This window comes from Panthera leo, chromosome B2 (assembly GCF_018350215.1).
Source record: "Panthera leo isolate Ple1 chromosome B2, P.leo_Ple1_pat1.1, whole genome shotgun sequence".
NCBI classification, from domain to species: domain Eukaryota; kingdom Metazoa; phylum Chordata; class Mammalia; order Carnivora; family Felidae; genus Panthera; species Panthera leo.
In genome coordinates this window covers 86,999,942-87,013,454 of record NC_056683.1, presented here as the reverse complement: position 1 = coordinate 87,013,454, position 13,513 = coordinate 86,999,942, and the positions used below count along the sequence as shown (strand labels likewise).

Here is a 13,513-nt window from a genome sequence, read left to right as displayed (position 1 = left end):
CACCCCAAGCTTACTAATAAATCAAATCTATGGTAGTGTTACTGAGAGAGTTTGCAAGTTTTTTTTTTCTTTTTAAGTTTATTCATTTATTTTGAGAGACACAGAGATATAGTGTAAGTAGGGAAGACGTAGAGAGAGAGGGGGCAGTGGATCCAAAGTAGGCTCTGCGCAGTCAGCAGAGAGACTGACATGGGTCTCTAACTCATAAACCATGAGATCATAACCTGAGCTGAAGTCAGATGCTTAACCAACTAAGCCACCCAGGCACCCCTACTTGCAAGTTTTTAATAAGCCTCACGGCTGATTCTGATGCAGACATGGGAATGAAGATCCTCAACCAGGCTGATGGCACTATTAAGATGGAACAGCCAATGCTAGTAATTGGGCGTGTAGAATCAGACCCATAGGAGATCTCTGCCAGAGCTAAACTAGTAGCCAGGGCCACAGCTATATAGGCCGAGACTTAGGGCACCAGAGAGCAAAGTCAGGAAACCAAGGTAGAAGCTTTTCTACATGGACCAAAAAAAAAAAAAAAAATCAGAATTGGAAGAGTGGAATTCAGTAAGGAATTCAGTAGATGCACTGGACCTTCCCTGGATACCAAACATGGGGGAAATAAGACACAGCAGTCCCCCCTTCTCCACAGAGGATGTGTTCTAAGACCCTCAGAGAATGCCTGAAACCACAGATAGTACCAAACACTACATATATCATGTTTTTTCCTATACATACCTATGATACAGTTTAATTTCCAATTTAAGCATAGTAAGAGATTAACAACAATAACTAATAAACTAAAACAACTGTAACAAAATACTGTAAAAAAAGTTATGTGAATGTGGTCTCTTTCTCTCTCTTTAAATATCTTGTTGCACTGTACTCACCCTTCTCCTTGTGATGATGTAAGATGATACAATGCCTATGTGATGCGATAAAGTGCAGTGAATTATGTAGGCATTGTGACGTAGTGTTAAGCAACTATTGACCTTCTGACAACTGGTCAGGAGGATCATCTGATTCCAGACCATGGTTGATAACAGATAACTGCAGGTAACTGCAGGAAGGAAAGCACAGGTAAGAGGGCACTCCTGTAATTCTAGAACTCACCAAATGGACACCTCATGAAACAGCAACATTGCATCACCTGGAAACCTGTTAGAAAAGCATCTTGGGCCCCATCCCTGACCTACTGAATCAGAATCTGATTTTAACCAGATCCCCAGTTGATTTAAAAGTCACATCAAAGTTAGTAAAGCACCCAACCCTGGTTGCAAACAATGCCAATGCTGTCGTAGCCCACACTGTGAGTAGCAAGTCTTGACCCACAAGGAGAAGGTGGAAGAAACTCAAACATTACCACTGTGAGCAATGTGAGGGCAGGAATCTCAATCAATTCCTTTATCTCAGCACAGAGCACAGGACCTTGGGAACTGACAATGTAGTCTATTGGTTGCAACATCAGGACTTGGATCTGGTTCAATTCTAATGCTACTACTCAGCAGCTATGTGGTATTGTCAAAATACTTAATTTCTTTGTGCTTCAGTCTCTCATCTAGAATAAGGAGACAACCGCCTCATAAGAATGAGGGCAAGATAGCATGTTAGTTTTGATAGCATTATAAGTGCTCAATAGACAGCCAAAGAAAAATTAACAGATAATCAATTATTGATTGGTTGATATATTGACCATTTTTGGTGAGAAAAAGAGCTCCAAAATTCCAGTGGTGGAAATTATCTCATTCTGACTCATGATCTAATGAGAAGAATGGCCAAAATCTTGATAACTGGCAGACATTCCAAGCATAAGACTTGTTACAGTATTAATATGTGTCTGTTCAGTGATAAGTGAAAGAAATGTCCAAGGCAAGATGATTGCCAACCTTTTTGGAGTGATGACACCAAACTGATGTTTATGGAATCTCAAGGCTTTCTTGTTCTCCCCCAAACACCTAAGAAGGGCATTTTTTTCATGGCTTATTTTCATTAAATTAAATTTAAATTAATTTACGTGACAATATTTTGACATTTTTACATTACAGAGTGTTGCAAATCTGGATAAGAATCTCTTCCATAATAAACAATACAGATTCAAAGACACACATTTTGGTTTTTGTTAATCCTTAAAATAGCTTTCACATTTTTATCTAGTGCTTTTAAGTTTTCAAAAAACTTTCACTCCTCCTACCTCATTTCTCCCCATAATAACGTGGCAGTTGTTTTTTTTTCTAAATCTTAGAAAAGTTTGTTATTCCGGTCTGACAGATAAGGAAATGGAAAATCAATTTAGGTGCTCAATGTGACATAGCTGGTTTGTGGCCAAAATGGGACCAGAACTCAAGTTTCCTAATTCCCAGTATTTCTTTAAGCTACTAAAAGCACCACTGCTACCAACTGATTGCCACATATTATACTGGATCCAAGTCAAGCCAGGTCACTTCCTCAACTACACAATATCCTAATTCATCCCCTAACCAAGTGCCCTTTCCCAAACACCATGTTTGAAGTATCACAAAGGCAACAGCTTCCTAAACATATGTGAAAAACATCTTTATTTTGTTAAAGTAGCTTTTCAGTTCTAGAAGGTAGAAGTCAAATTTGGAGGTGTGACTTAATTTTTTTTTTAATTTGGAATATTTCAAATTAAAGTGGAATGCACTTTCTTTTTATTTCGCTAGTTCATTCCTTCCCTAAACATTACATTTGCCTATAGATATCTTAACTCAAGTTTCCTTAAAAAAATGTTCTAAGCTATAAAAGGCAGTTTTAAAGTATTACTCTGCATTTCTATTTAAAATGCCAAATTTGATTAAGGATCTTGACACTTGGGTTTTGGAAATGAGCACAAATCTTAGACAAACAAATGGTAAAGCAGTGAGATCTTATTAATAAATATTAATGTTTAAATCCTCAAAAATCCCCATAAAGTCTACCAGGCAAATGTTTTTTGTTTGCTTGTTTGTTTGTTTGTTTGTTTGTTTTGTTGTTGTTGTTGTTTTTTAAATCACTGTAAAGTTTCCAATCTGGCTATTAAACTTTAGAATTAATACTGTGAAATGTTTTCCCAAAGTTAGTATACATTTTTAAAGTATTGCTAGAAGTTCTGGGTAGTCTCAAAGGTTATATCACTCATGACAGAACAATCCTAGAATCATTAAAGAAAAACTGACAACTCTAAACCGACAAGTGGAAGAAATCCCAAAGTTGCACTGACAATTCAGATCTACTTCCTTTCATGTCCAGATTCACTTAATATCTCATTTGATTTTCAAACCTTCCCTCAGAAGCAACTGGAACAAAACCATGAGCAAGCTCAATCTCCATTTGGGCATGTAACCCTTTTACAAACACAATTACAGCCAAACACCACTGTAACCTGATTTGCATTTGCACTAACTAAGTTACAAAGCACACTGAGAATGCCTGCTATGCATACTACAGACTTATTAGGAGGATATATTGCAGGGCTTCTGTGAACACTAATTAAAAAGGTTTTATCTTTCCCCTCTGGTCCACTGAAATTGTTCAAATGCCTCGCCTGCTACAACTTTGTTCAAAAACAGTTTTCAAACATGTGATCAGAGCTAGGCAACTATTTCAGGTGGCATGATTCTGTTTCCACAGTGGACAAGGCCGGAGAGACAAAGTTTCAGTCTAAACTTTGAGCTTCCTTTCCTTTGTTATTTTGTGTTGCAACCTTAGCATTATCCAACTGTGGACTTTTATCTGTGAATATCTAAATCCTGTCTTGTGGAAAACTAATTACTGAACCACTGAGAGCTTCATAATGTCCTGCATTTAAGTCCTGAGCATCATACATAATGCATAGGCAGCAGTCTCTGCACTCTGATTACAGAACACTGTCATTAAGTGAGCAAATTAAAGATGTGAATAATTCACTGGCTGAGCTTATTGTCAGTGCTGCATTGTGAAATTAGAATTTCTAATAAGTACTGCAATTTTTTTAACCCAATTAACACAGAGAACATCTTGAGACTGATTAGTACAATAAAAATTATTACCTTATTCTTTTGCTTCACAACAGCCAAATTAAATACTGTACTTAATTATGCAGCATTCATTCCTCCTCTGCTAAAAAAAAAAAAAAACCCTATCATTTTAATAAGACTTCCAATATTTGTATGTGAGCTAAAAATACAGCACATGCATCTGTAGCTCACTGTCTTTTTACAAAGTTTTTTTTAAGAGTCTCAACACCAGTATTATCACTAGTGGTGGATTATGATGACACTAGTCTATTCTTAAACCAGATATTTTACCTGAAAAACAAACAGCACACACAGAATTGACAAAGTAACTATCTCCCCAAATTGAGTTGAATATATTATACCTCTGCTTTTTCTTGGCTCTTTAGATGCAGATTAACACAGATTTGCCCCCACTATACTGTTTGTGATTGAGGCTGAAACATATTTAAGAAAATTAATTGTTTAGGAAAAAAAGCAAGTATCTGTAACAGTGGGTCTTACCTCAGATGCTCATTTAGCAGACAGTGATCTGTCTCACTCCTGCCAGGCAAGTGGGAAAGTCCAGTTTATGCTCGGCATGATGATCCTACGCAGAGAGTGTCTGCTGCCATGTTAAATAAAGAAAATGATCATTTAAACCGGGGCTTTTGTCTCCCAATACTTCCTCCTGCTGCCCCTTTCGAATCAAAGCCCAGAGAGGCAGGCACATCTGGCGGCAGTCCCTGCCCCTGACCGCAGCTGCCTCTGGAGAGCTCCCCCCTTCCTTTCCAGCTCCTCTGCATCCCCTTCCTGGGCAACTTCAGCCCCCTAAAATGGGGGAAAGAAACGATGACATTGCAGGCAGAATATGAGATTGTTTGTTCAGCCTCTGCAGCCACCTCCTTCCTGTCTAGATATTTTACAGAAAGGGAATGAGAAGGGGGAAACAGCGAAGGTGCTCTGAAAATCAGTCAGACACAATGCAATAGGGAGATGGAGAGGAGGGAAAGGAGAATGAGAGAGCGAGAGTGTGTGTGTAAGGGGGGTGGCTGTCAGTGCAGATAAATCTGCATATGGAAATTAGGGTTATCCTGGGTACAGTTTTATTTAACTATGATCTACTGTTTTTTTAATTAGACCAGAATTTTAGCAAAGGAAAGGAAGAAAAGGAGTCTTGAAACCAGAAAGAGCAACTTCTGATTCAATAGACTTAAAATTTCATAGCATCTGCAAATAGCAGATCCAGAAGTTGTAGGAAAGAGAAAGGAACAAAAAAACCAAGGCATTTTTCCCCTCTGGTTTTGTTTGATAAACAAGAAGACCTCCTGCCTCTCTGAAAACAAAACAAAACAAACAACAACAACAACAACAACAACAACAACAACAAAAAAGGAAATTTGGATGAGAATGTGAAGAATTTGAAAGGAAGAAAAAAAGAAAAAATACCTTTCATGGTCTGTGTAAAATCTGTCCTTAAGTAATAGAAGAATCATATGGGACAAAGGAATAATTAAATGTAGATAATTGGCATTATTTGTGGAAACCAGTAGCAATACATTCTGCACCTTGTGAGGCATGTTTTGCTTTCCTTAGAGAACACCTTTTACAACTCTAACCCAAGGCAAAATACTACTGGCTATAATCAGTCTACAATGTCACTAACACCAGCCAACTACTCCCTCTGGGATAGCTGAGGGTAAAACAACGAGGCCAAGTGACCAAAAACTACAGGAGGTTAGCTGGTGTGCCCAGCAGTGAGCTCTCCACCAGAGGTGCGGGTAGGATAGCAATTGGACCAGAAGGAAGGAAGAGTTAATTCTGTAATCTGTCAGTGGGGAATTTTGTGGAATCAACTAATGTTCACCCCCTCATCAAACAGTTCTCAAACACCTATAACATGGCAAGCATTGTAGACAAACACTGCATGGTTCCTCCTCTCAAGAACTCAGAACTGAATGGGGGAAAATTAAAAAGGAGATGGTACTGCAGTTTTATGAACAAAGGTGTGGTTAACATAGTCTTGATGTGAGTAGCGGGAGCAGATGTCAGTACCCTCAGAGCCCTGCATCCGCAGAGCTCATGGGGTCCTCCAAGACCATCTCAGGCACTCTAAGCAAGTTACTCTGTCTCTTTCAACTTTGGCTTCTTCATCTGTAAAATACCTGATTTTTAAGTTTAAGATTATATGATAAAAATAAAACATTACGTTTTGTCTACCTCACGATAATTGCTCAAAAAATAGCAAATCAATTCTCAGTTCAGCTGCCACCTCTTCTGTGAATCTTTCCTCCACATCTGTAAACAGGCTCAGAAGCTTCTTCTGCAATGCTCCCACTGTTCTCCCTTATATTATATCATTGTACTTTTCAGCAGGACTGTTGCTATGCTAGTGGATCTCAACCAGGGGCCATTTTGCCCCCTAGGGGACATTTAACAATGTCTGGATACATTACTAATTTCCACAACTGGAGAAAGAGGGTTGCTATTGGCATCTAATACGCAGAGAGGCTAGGGATGCTGTTAAGCTAGAATACACAGGACAGCTCCCCACAATAAAGAATTATCTGACGTCAATAGTATAACAATTAGCACAACTAAGGAACCAGGGATCCTTAGACAAAAGGCTGATTCTAGGTCCAGGGCAGGAAAAAGACTAGGTGAACCTGTAGCACCTTATAGTGCCAGAAAGAAGTGTTCAAAAACAAAGAACACGTTTATGGGGGTATGTTACAGGGATACAGGAACCATCTGAAAGAGCTCCCAATAACTAAAGTTGTAACTTTTTGAGCAACAAATACATAAAGCTGTTTGGGGTATAACCCAAAGTATAACATAAATATATATGAGTCCATACTGAAATAAAAAGTTATTGAAAAATAAATAGCTGGAGAAGAGGCAAACCTTTCTTGCTGAAGAATTCCAAATAATTTATGTGGATAATCCTTCCTGAAGGATATGGAGCATAACTCTTCACTCCTTAAGTACGAGCTGCACATAGTAACTTACATAGTGGGGGTGTTGATATTATTATCAACAGTGATAAGTCATGTTAATCATGTATATGCCCTAACCCCAAATTATGATTTTAAAAAAATCAGACAAATTCCAGTAGAGGGATATTCAACAAAACATCTGACCAAGACTCCTCAAAGCTATCAAGGATATCAAAAATAGGTAAAGTCTGAGAAACTGTCATAGCCAAGAGGAACTAGGAACAATAGGAACACTGTATGTAATGTGGTATCATGGATGGGATCCTTGAACAAAAAAAGGACTTTAGGTAAAAACTAAAAAAAAAAAAAATGAATAGAATATGAACTCTAATTACTAATGGATTCATTAATGGTTTTATTAATTGTAGTAAATGTACCATCTTGATGTAAGATGTTAATATTATGGGAAACTAGGTGTGGAGTAAATGGGAACTCTTGGTGCCATCTTTGCAATGTTTCTATAAATCCAAAACTGTTCTAAAAAATAAAATGTATTTCCTTTTAAAAAAGTCAGTGGGTGCCTGAGTGGCTCAATTGGTTAAGCTTTCGACCTCAGCTCAGGTCATGATCTCCTGGTTCGTGAGTTCGAGCCCCGGGTTGGGCTCTGTGCTGACCACTGAGAGCCTGGAGCCTGCTTGGAATTCTGTCTCCCTCTCTCTCTGCCCCTTCCTCCCCTCTCAAAAATAAATAAACATTTTAAAAAATTTTAATAAATAAAATAAAATTTTAAAAGTCAATAATGCCAAGGTTAAAAAGAAAAACCCTGCCCTATGCTATATTATAAGCTCATAAAGGCAGGGGCTTTGTGGCTTTATGGTATATGTTTATATGCTCATGGCAGTAGCTCATCCTCAAAAATAACCACCAATGAACCATGCTTTTAGAATTCATTCTCTTGAGTATTCCCCTCCCATTGAATCTTGGCTGGCCCTATGGCTGGTTTTTGACTACTAGAGTGCAGCAGAAGTGATGACTGCTGAGGGTACATCTTAACAAGCCTTATACTTTCCACCTGGGTCTCTTGCAATACTTATTCTGGGGCAAGCGGCCATTGGGTAAGAAGTGTGAACACACTGAGATCTCTACACTATTAAAAAGCTGGAGCTACAAAATACAGAAACTGAAAGAAAGTGACAGAGACAGAGACAAAGCAAAAAGAAGAGGGTGTCCAGCCAGCCTCAAGCTACTCCATCCACTCCAGTTGAGGCATCCAAACATGTGAGTGAGGAAACCACATTTGCCATCCAGATCATTCAAGCCTACAGATGACTATAACCCCAGTCTCCTTTGGCCCACAACAGTATTAGAGAAACTAAACTGGAGCTAATGAAATGAGCCCAATTTACCCACAAAATCATAGAAAGCCATAATAAATCACTGGCTTAAGATGTTAGGTTTAGTGGTGATTTGTAATGGAAAAACAAATTAGTGCCTTTTATTTAGTAGATATTCTAGAAAAACAAGAAAGGAGCTTCTGTATTGTGGGGGGGAATGGAATATCTTTTAACATTTTATATCATTTCCATTAAAAAAATGTATCAGTTGGTAAATTCAATAAGATAATGGGTTTTTGCACTCAGGTATAATAAAGGTAAAAGAAGAAATGTGGTTAATATATAACACAGTAAGGCCAAGCTGGGGTGAAGAGAGGAAAGAGAAAAGGTGAAAAGGATTAGTCATGGCTTATTTTGGAGATATATTTTTAAAAACGCATTTTCTACTTTAATATGTTCATAATGATTTTAAAATTTATTCAGTGTCAGGCACCTTTACATGTTGTATTAGCCTCACAAAATTATATGAGGTGAATGCTACTTTAACCCCAATTTTACAGATGCCGAAATAGTGTCTCCAAGTTGTTAAGTTCCTTGCCCACAGTCACCCACTAGTATATGTGACCAGGATTTGTACCTTGGGTGACCAACTCCAGAGCCCATAGTCTTAGCACCGTTTAGTAGAGAAGATGAACATAAATAAAATAATAACACAAATAAGTATAAATACAAACTGCTATAAGTTCCATAAAGCGAAGTGAAGGATGCTATAATCATAAAATAGACACCTGATCCAGTCTGGGAGCTTGGGAAGGCGGTTAAGAGATTGTGGTTAGGGAGTCACCTGGGTTAGCAGGGCCAGGTGTGGGTAGATAAGTGGCCCATGAAACAAAGAAAGGCAGAGATCAAAACAAGTGTATGATTAGCTGTTGGTCAAGGGTTTTTTCCAAGGACTTTGCTTTGTAAGGCCCTCACAGATGATTTCTCTGGGAGTCACCAGTTTGGCACTGATGGAGTGTCATAGTCTGAAGGAGTGAGTAGGGCGGCACTAGAAGAGAAGAAAAAGAGAACTAACCTATGTATGCTACCATTTAAAAAAACTCCTCAAAATCATTCAGGCTTGGGATCTCCATATCACCTCCTCCATCCCTCTTGATCCACCCCTCTTTCCTCTGAAAATGCTCTTAGTCACCAATGAGCCAAATCTGCTGACCAATTCTTTCAGGCCATCAGTAGTATTTGACAGAGCTGACCATCCTCCTTAAAACACTTTCTACATCTGGCTTCCCAAATACTACACTGTACTGGTTTTTCTCCTACTCCACTGGCTATTCTATTCCTCTGTATTCTTTACTGGAGCTTTCTCTCATCCCTGAGCTCTAGATGATGAAATGCTGCAGTATTTAGCCCTTGAACTTATTCCCTATCTATACTCTTTCCCTAAATGATCTCAACTAGTATCATGGCTCCAAACATGCTCCATAGGCTAATAACTCTTAAATGTAGATCTCTACTTATACCTGACTTCCTGAACTGAAGACTGTTATATCCAACTGCCTGCTAAATATATCCATTTAGATACCTAGGTGAACAGATTCTGGAACTAAACTCCCCAGGTTCAGATCCTAACTTTGCATTATACTAGTTGGGCAGGGGATATATAACTTCTGTGTGCATCAGTTTCCTGATATTATTAATCAATAATATTATTAATCTATCTCACAGAGATGTGAATGAACTAATATATTTAAAGTATGTCTTATAACGGTGTTTGGTATCTTCCAAATGGCATATTGTTAGCTACCGATAGGCATCCTAAAATAGAGCTCATCTTGTTTGTGACTCTTCATCTTACTTAATGGCACCTCCAGTCACCCAGCTGTTAAGCCAAAAACTTAAGCAAAACATGAAACTCTTATTCCACACAACTCAAAACTGTTCCATCCACTAATCCTGTCAGCCCCACCTTCAAATACATCTTGACTACATCTCACCACTTCCACTTGAGTCTAAGCAACTAAATTCTCTCACCTGGAGAATTCTAAGAGCCTACTATCAGTCTCCCCACTTGCAAACTTGCTGCACAGAAGTTTGTTCTCCCCACTGCATTTGGAGGGATTTGGTAAGACTTGGGTTGTTTTGCTCCTCTGCTCAAAACCATCCAATGGTTTCCTATAACACTCACAGTAAAACCCAAAGTTCTTACAACCAACAGGATTCAGCCCTCCCTGTTACACACCTCCTCCTAGTCTCATCATTTACCACTCTCTCCCTTTCTTACTTCTTATGGGAAATCTTGTTCTTGCTCAAACATGCCTAACGTGCTTCCCAGAGATCAACCTGGCTTGCTCCTTCACTTCACTCAGATCTCAGTGACATGTATGCCACTTATCAGTGAGGCTTCTCTGGGCCTTCCTATATAAAATAGCATATTTGCCCAGGCATTCTCTAACTTCTGACCCCGGTTTATGTTTTTAATAGCCCTCACGCATTGTGTGTGTTTGTCATTGCCAGACCTACCCTCCACTAGAAGCACCAAGTGAATAGACCTCACATTATTCACTGCTCTATCTCCAGCACTTATAACAATACTTGGTATTCAGTGGCTGCTCAAAAACTATTTGTTGAACAAACAAATGTAGCTAATTTTTTTCTGAGCAGACTGTTAATTCCAAAATTCTTGGGATATTATTTTTTCCTAATCGGTATACATGCTCCCATCCCTCCCCATCTTTACTATAGTATTTTTTCCATGCTATCCCCCCATTAAAGATAAAATCGGGTGTTAGTATACTGGATTTTGCCTTCCTAGAACTGTTTCATATATGTACAGTCTCAATCATCTCTTTCTTTTCAAAATTATAAGCAAGGTGTGCCTGGGTGGCTCAGTCGGCTAAGTGTCTGACTCTTGATTTCAGCTCAGGTCATGATCTCATGGTTCATGGGATTAAGCTGAGCATGGAACCTGCTTGATATTCTTTCTCTCCCTTTCTCTCTCTGCCCCTCCCTCGCTCTTTCTGTCTCTAAAAATTAAATATATATATATATATATATATATATATATATATATATATAAAGAAATGTTTTAAAAAAGTAATAAGCAAATCTTTTCAAAATGACTAAATCACATTTTCCCATGATGCTGTTGGTTTTCTATGTAGAGAGAGAAGTCTAATGTCTTAGTTAATTAAGACAGTTTAAGGAAAATTGGATAATTGTAATCACTGCATCCCTGAATAAAAGGGGAAGAATACTGACACACTACAAAAGGTATCAGAACTAGAAAATTAAAAAGCCTTTAGGAGTAACTCAGCATTTCTCTCAGTTTATTCGTTCATTTATTCTCAGTCTCATTCTCATGATGCTTAATTAATTCTCTTCCTCTTATCTGGCCACATGGTCTTTCATTTGTACCTTTCCATGCTCCTTTCTCTCCTCTCTGCTGTATCACTTTCTCTACTTACTTCTGCATGTTGTAGAAGGTGGTTGTGCCACAACAGTTCCTGAATCAGAATAACCTCAGATCAAATGCACAGGGCAGAAGAAGCTAGCCCTTTTCAGTCCCCACTACAAATCCTCAGGAAAGAGAATCCTTTAGCTGGCCAGGGAGGTAGGGTCTTTTACGAAACTTTGGGGCCAGTGACCTGGCCTCTGGGAAGAAAAGGAGAGGGACGGAAGTAGGGGGAGTTGAGATTCTTTAAGAAAGAAGGTTGTGATGAGTCGAACAGACAAACACCAAAGGTTTCTACTGCAGTTAGAAATCAGATATAACGGGCGCCTGAGTGGCTCAGTCGGTTGAGAGTCTGACTTCAGCTCAGGTCATGATATCAGTTCATGGGTTTGAGCCCTGTGTCAGGCTCCATGCTGACAGCTCAGAGTCTGGAGCCTGCTTTGGATTCTGTGTCTCCCTCTCTCTCTGCCCCTTCCCCAATTCAGGCTCTATGTCTCTCTCTCAAATTTAAATAAACATTAAAAAATTTTTAAAGAAATCAAATGTAAATAATGGGATATCTGTGGAGTCTAACACTGACTAGAAGTTTTAGGGTCAGGAAGATTATTCTTCTCTCCTTAGTTTGGCCTAGTCATTTCTAATACTCAAAAAATGCAAACATGTATAGGGTTAAACAATAACAAACTGCCTTCCATCATCTCATTTTCCAAACGTTAACTAGTAACTATTGCAGTGTGTGATCTCTGTGTAATCTTGCATGCATAACTTTTGTTGTAATACACAAATGAGTTCATCCTCCCATGAAGCTATAACTTAAAATATGTATTAAACAAAAAAGTAACAGCAAGGTGGCATTATCTCTACTTAATTAACGAAGAGACAGAATTTAAATAACAGGTTATTTCCTATCACAGCAGGGTCTCTGCATCCTTCTATCAACTGTGAAAATTATGTTTAATAGGTTCAGCTATGTCCAGTGCTGGCCAAAGTAGAGTAAGTCCACCAGAACCCATTTTACCCACTATGTGCAGTTAAAAGCTCTGGACAAAAACAAACAAACAAAAAAATACCTCAGGATTCTGAAACATAAAGAATACCAGGTATATTGGGGATGAAAGCCAAAATTTAAAGGTCAGTGTAGTGATGATGAGATTCCTGTTGTTTTTCCTTTATCTCCAAGCTTTGACCCAAGGGCGGACTGAATTGGGAAACTCCATTGTGAGCACGCACACAAAATTTCAAGAAAACCTATCTTTCTTGCAAAAGATCAGCAGAGGCCCCTTCTCAGCCTTCCCCAAGTCCAGCTTCCCCTTCCCCAAGTCCAGCTATAATCACAGAGCTGTATTGTTATGGTGGAGGTAAGGTGAGCACCTAAAACTTTAAGTAAAACTTCACATCTTAGAAGAACTAAGAAAAAATGCCTTTGTTGTGCAAAGAGTGTGTCAGGGAGAGGAATGTCTCTCCTTTTTTCCCCCCCTCTTTCCTTCCATTGCTTTTTCCACAGAGGAGCCTCATCACATGGAACTACATGGCAGTTCAAGACGACCCCATCTGAAAGAACTCTGTATTACATTCTATCCAGAAGAACCACAAAAGAGTCTCTTGGAGCCAGACTATGGAGAAATCCTGGTGAGGACAGAGCTGGGGGAGGTCATTTACTGCTGTGTATGAATCAATACAAGTCTCAGACTTACCTCTAAATTGTACATATGTGAAACATAACCAAAGAAGTGAATCAAAGGTTTTAAAAACTGAACATGTGTATAACCCACTGCCAAGCCTCAACTAACCTGGGTGGCATATGCAAAGGGCAGACCCCAAACAGCATAA

The 13,513-nt window shown here is 38.8% G+C and overlaps 1 protein-coding gene across 5 annotated transcripts in view; it reads left to right on the top strand.

Annotated features, from left to right (window-relative positions):
• Window positions 1-990: 990 nt before the first annotated feature.
• MMS22L (MMS22 like, DNA repair protein) overlaps window positions 991-13,513 on the top strand; it is a 161,964-nt gene continuing 149,441 nt past the window's right edge. For 3 of the 5 annotated variants that reach the window (XM_042939391.1, XM_042939390.1, XM_042939389.1), the window contains exons 1-2: window positions 991-1,074; window positions 13,188-13,312. The gene's annotated coding sequence lies outside the window, so the exon portion shown is untranslated. Of the gene's footprint in view, window positions 1,075-12,863; window positions 13,047-13,187; window positions 13,313-13,513 lie in introns of all 5 variants that reach the window. The other 2 variants (XM_042939392.1, XM_042939393.1) reach the window with 2 other exon arrangements.